Here is a 6000-nt window from a genome sequence, read left to right as displayed (position 1 = left end):
TGTTTAATAACCGGACTAAAGGTTTCTCCAAAGTCCAGTCCCGGTATTTGAGTATATCCTTGTGCCACCAATCGTGCTTTATGTCGATCAAGAGTTCCATTTTTCTTGAATTTATTTTTGAACACCCATTTTGATCCTACAACATTCAAGTCCTCTGGCCGAGGAACTAGAACCCAAGTCTCATTATGTTCAAGAGCTCGAATTTTGGTGAGCTGTAGCTACTGATTATCTGGTTTATCAGCTTTGTGGATGACAGTAATGCAGGAAGAAATTGAAGCTCTACACAAGAACAAAACATGGGAACTTGTATCACTACCACGTGGAAGAAAAGCCATTGGTAACAAATGGGTCTACAAGATCAAACGTGATGGCAATGGCCAAGTGGAGCGATATCATGCAAGATTGGTGGTGAAATGATATGCTCAGAAAGAATGTATTGACTTCAACGAAATATTTTCTCCAGTAGTTCGACTCACAACAGTCAAAGTAGTATTGCCAATGTGTGCTACATTTGACCTACATTTAGAGCAATTAGATGTGAAAACTGTATTTCTTCATGGAGAACTTGAAGAGGAAATTTATATGCTCCAACCAGAAGGTTTTGTAGAAACAGAAAAGGAAAACTTGGTTTGCAAGTTGAACAAATCTCTATACGGTCTCAAATAGGTGCCGAGGTTTTGGTATAAGAGATTTGATTCCTTCATCATGAGCCTTGAATACAACAGACTCAGTTCAGACCATTGTACATATTACAAGAGATTTGAAGATAATGATTTCATTATTTTGTTGTTCTACGTGGATGACATGTTAGTAGCAGGCCCCAACAAAGTTTGAGTCCAAGAATTGAAGGCATAATTGGCTAGGGAGTTTGAAATGAAGGACTTGGGACTAGCAAACAAGATTCTATATATGCAAATTCACCAAGACAGAAATATCAGGAAGATTTGGCTTTCACAGAAGAATTACTTAAAGAAAATTTTGCGGCGCTTCAACCTGCAAGATTGTAAGCCAATTTCTACTCCACTTCCTGTTAATTTCAAGTTATCCTCAAATATGTGTTCTAGCAATGAAGAAGAGTGGAATGAGATGTCTCGAGTATCGTATACATCAACAATGGGAAGTTTGATGTTCACTATGATTTGTACAAGATCAGACTTGCACAAACAATGGGAGCGGTCAGTCAATACATGGCGAATCTTGGTGGTGAACTTTGGAAAACTGTGAAGAGGATTCTGAGATATATCAGAGGAACCTCCAATATTGCATTATGTTATGGAGGATCAGAATTTACTGTCAGAGGGTTGATTGGAGAAGAGTTCAAAGTTTTTTCCTGAGGCCTAGAAATGAGCAGTATTCAAAATTATTACATAAGAAGCTCGAGCTTATTAACAAGAGATAGAATTGCAACTTCTATGTGGCATGATTACACACGCAATGTATGATGTCTATCATGTAATTTTTTATAATTATTTTGTTTAAATTATATGTGTTGTAATATATATCTCTTAATTATAGTGTAAAAATAATGACAATGTAAGACTTTTTTTTTATTAATGCTAATACTAAAGCTTTATCTTCATGTAATTTTTTATTTTATTTTGTTTAAATTATTTATGGTATGTTTGTATATGTATTAGTTAAACAATTATTTTCTAACAATAAATATGGCTTAAACAATTAGTAAAAATTGTTTTTGAAAATAGTATTACCGAATGCATATTCTATGTTTTTATCATTTTTAATTGCATCTATCGAACGCATATTATTGTTTTCAGTTTCAAAATATAGGATATAGAAAATGATACCAAAAGCATACTTAAATTCGAAATACAGCAACTGCAAAACATCATTTTCATTCTCATTTTTGTTTTAGAAAAATACAATTTCAAGAACAATATCGAACGAGCCCTAAGAGTTTTAAACTCTTATTTTAGTGATTTGAGAGATTGGGTTGTCTTGGGGTTCTGAGTAGTGAGCCAAAATATTACAATACTTGTTAATCCTCATTTTACTGTAAAATATTTTCCCTCTGTCTTCGCCTGTGGACGTAGACTAAAAGCCGAACCACGTAATTTCCTGATGTCCTCTTTTGTGTTTGTTTTTTATTTTCTTTCAATTTCATTTTAACAGTGGCCCTACTTCACCCATCAATTTCCTAACAAAATAGAGATATCAAGAGTGAAAAGGAAAAATTTAAGAGTAAGAAATTTTTTTAAAATTAAAAGATTTATAATAAAAAGGGTCGTTATTTTTAAAAAATATATATATATATATATATATATATATTGGTTTTAAGTAGAATATAATTTAAAAAAAAAAGAATTTAAAGAAGATCTTGGAGGATGCCAATAGTCCAACTCATTTGACATCTATTATATAAAAAAAAATTATATTTGACTGCCAACAAAACACAACTAAAATAAAATGACAGCACTATAGTATGACTAATGCTATCTTATGTGCTGTGGTGGTACTATAACATAAGCAATGTCCTAGTGGTGTCGTGATATAACTCAAATATCAGTGCTCATTATATAAATATTCACCTTGAAATCGAAACCATGCATGCATCATCTCATGTGCCAAGAGTGCTCCTGTAGTCAACCTGTTTTTAAATAAGAGGCTCCTCTTAATTATTTTTTTAATTTTTAAATCATATTAATTAACCTACCAAACTTGATGATGGTGAAAATGATCAGGACGACGTCTCTCGTTTAAATAAAGTAATCATTTATTCCCTCAGGTTAAAAATTAAAGGGTAAATGCGGAAAGAAACGCTATCAAAGCTAAATAAAAAAGGAACACGCTTCATAACATTCAACAGTAATACATTTTCATATAAATTATAGTTATGATGTAATACTTTCATTGCCCAAGAGAAAGGGAAAAGGAAACAATAATTACAAAAATGACATCAATGGATTAATTTCCATTTGTATCAGAAGAATGGATGCCTTGGATATCCAAACAAAAGTATGATTGCTGAAACTCTACGCTTAAATAGTCGTTTGGTCTTTTTCATCACCTCAATGCTCTCTCCATTTTGTAAGCACTTTTTAATTACCTATTATCATTGAAGAATAATGAATCAATCTTTGATGCCATTATTGAAAAAAAAAAAAAAAAGAACATAACCCATGAAGTGAAAGTTATGATCCGGATTCTTACTCTGATCTTTGTTCCAAAGGCATGATAATATAGTCAAACCACAAACAATATTTTCTTCTGCTGGCTCTACTGGGGTATTACTCTGCTCATATAAGCAATTAATTATGGTCTAGTAGTACAAATAATGCCCTCATAATTAACTAAAATTAGTTTAATGTCTCAGAACAAGTCTTACTTTAATATTGAAAGCGTTATTCGTCATCTCTTCTTCATCCACCAAAGAAATAGGTATGTGTTTGTCGACCTTAAGCTTCAATTGTTTAAAAAATTTACGTACATCATGAATAACTTGTTTTAAGCGCTTCTTGTCCATGACTGCAGTTGAAAAACAGTCTTCACAAACTTGTTGATTAATAAATCTTGCACCTTGTTCCTGCATATATATAACAAGTGGCCAAGAACTTTCTTTTTACAATGCAAAAATATTTACACACACACATATATACGAGTCCTTTCTAATAAGGATATTTTCATTCTGTTAAAGTGAGGATGTCACTAAAATATAAACATATTAGTATATTGAAATCTGTGTTTTTTCATCTGTTAGTGTATGCATTCTCACTTTGTTAAGGTGAGGATGTTTCCGCTAGAAAAAAAAAATTATATATATATAGGATCGAAGGATGGATGTGCTTTCAGAAGGAAATAGGATCGAAGGATGGATGTGCTTTCAAATTAATTCTTTATGGATTGCTTTGATTAAAAAGAAATTGAATTGCGGTTGATTCGTTTTATACAGAGGGCTTTACTGAATAATGTTTAGATTCTTTAAATGGAATTGCTTTGCTTTGGATGGAACACGGCTAGTCAAAATTTTGAACTTGATATGGTACGTAGCGTTGTTATCTGAGAGATGGTTCCGGCTTAGTTATTTTAAAGCCGATTTTTAATAACCCTTTGGACCAGTAGCCCGCACTCTCAAGTATTCCAGCTGATATACCAAATCATTTTTACTTTACCGGATAATAATTAAGTTCTTTAAACGCGGTTGTCAGATTTTAAACAATTTACCAATTCTTTATTAAATTCTTTAGCAAGCCTAGCAACACATACATCTAAAGGCTTGGGTACAAACACAGTACCAGATCTGGTTTCCGGAAATGGTGCTCTGAAGGAATGGAGGGAGAAGAGAAGATTTTACAACTGAGGATCGAGATCTGGTCTCTTTGCCTCAGAGGAACGTACAATTTATATGGCAGATCTGATATAGATCAGTCTGCAGAGCATGCATAAAAAGCTTTAAAAAACTGAAATTTAAATGCTTTAAATGTAAATTGCGGAAATTTAAATGTTACATAAAATTAAATTGCAGAAATTTAAATTGCGGAAAGTAAATTGCTTTAAATAAAATTACAAATGCTTTAATGAAATGCTTACATCGGTTGGTTTTCTTTGTAGAGAAGAAAGGGAAATAATGGGAAATTAATCTGAAGACAGGAGAAATTCCTTTTTGTCTTCGGATTCCAGATTCCTATTCCCGGAGAGAGAGAGAGAGAGAGAAAATTTTAGAGAGAAGGGAGAGAAGAAGAGAGAGAAGTTTTAAACTTAGAAATGAAAAACCTCAGGAGTCTGAGTCTTCCTCTCGGTTTTTATACAAAGATCTTTAAACTGTTCACTGTAGCGGGATTTTAAGTGCACAATAAACTCTGGAAATCTGCACTGTTCACTGTAGCGGAGCTTTAAGTGCACAGTAACAATTGGATCGTATCTTTGAATAGTCGATTCTTTGTACAAAAATTGAAATACGATACGGGTGAAGAGACATGTGCGCTCTCACTTGTGTCCAGAGGACCACCCGAATATACAGAAATTTTTTTTTTAAGTAAATAACTAAATAGTTATTTACAATGCTTTAAAGGAGAAAAAATTCCAAAACAATCATCTTCATTTTCGTCTCCAAGAGAAATGAATGGCTCTTCATCTTCATCTTCATCTTTGTCTTCAGAGGTGTCAGCCACTGATGACTTTGACCGGGAGGCGAGGAGCTGTTCCATGGCTTTGAAGTATTCTTCTTCTGTTTTGGCACCTGCCAATAGTGATTGGGCTTTGGACTTTTGGGTCAAAAAGGTTTGTTGGGCTTTGGAATGTGTTATGGTGGGTTGAAGAAGGCCTTTGGCAGAGAGCCAATCTCGGACCAAATTTTCAGTCAATTTTGATTGTTCGTCAAATTTGGACCACCATTTTACTTTAAAAGTTCTTTGGAGGATAAGTTGGGAATCTTGGGTATGAAGTCTAAGGTTCCACATCCATACCCATGGAAGGAAGAAATTTGTACAGAAACAGAGAAAGGGGGGAAACCTTTTCTCGGAATCAGAAGGAGTATAGTGGGCTTTGAAGAAGTTTAAACAATGGGTGGCATTCGGGGTTAAAATTTGTGGTATTGGGCCAAAAGTATTCCACCAATGATGGAACCAGTTTGGAAGGCTTTGGACGGTTATTTTTGGGTTAAAGAAAAATAACCAAGAATGGGATTTTTTGGGATTTTGGATAAAAAAGGTGTTATACCAGGCTTGTTGGTAATCCCAGTAGGAATAAGTCCGACAATGAGGTAAACGAGTTTGAAAATTTAAAGGGAAAGTTTTAAAATTATGGAGTAGGTCAACCCATTAGTTTGGGCTCAAAACTTTTAAAATAGTAGCCGTGGAATAGGCTGGTTCTGAATGAGATTCACTGAGAAAGAAATGTTTGAACTTAACTGAATCAGTGATTTCTAAAATGCTTTGATAGTAGGACTTGGGTTTTGTTAAATCCCATAGTTTAAAAAACCAGCCCTTAGGGAAAAACTTTGAAATTGCTTGGAAAGGATCAGCATAGTAAAATCCATCTTCTAAA

The sequence above is a fragment of the Citrus sinensis genome, chromosome 4, assembly GCF_022201045.2.
Source record: "Citrus sinensis cultivar Valencia sweet orange chromosome 4, DVS_A1.0, whole genome shotgun sequence".
NCBI lineage: Eukaryota > Viridiplantae > Streptophyta > Magnoliopsida > Sapindales > Rutaceae > Citrus > Citrus sinensis.
The sequence above is the reverse complement of the archived record's forward strand: the minus strand, read 5'-3'. Positions refer to the sequence as shown.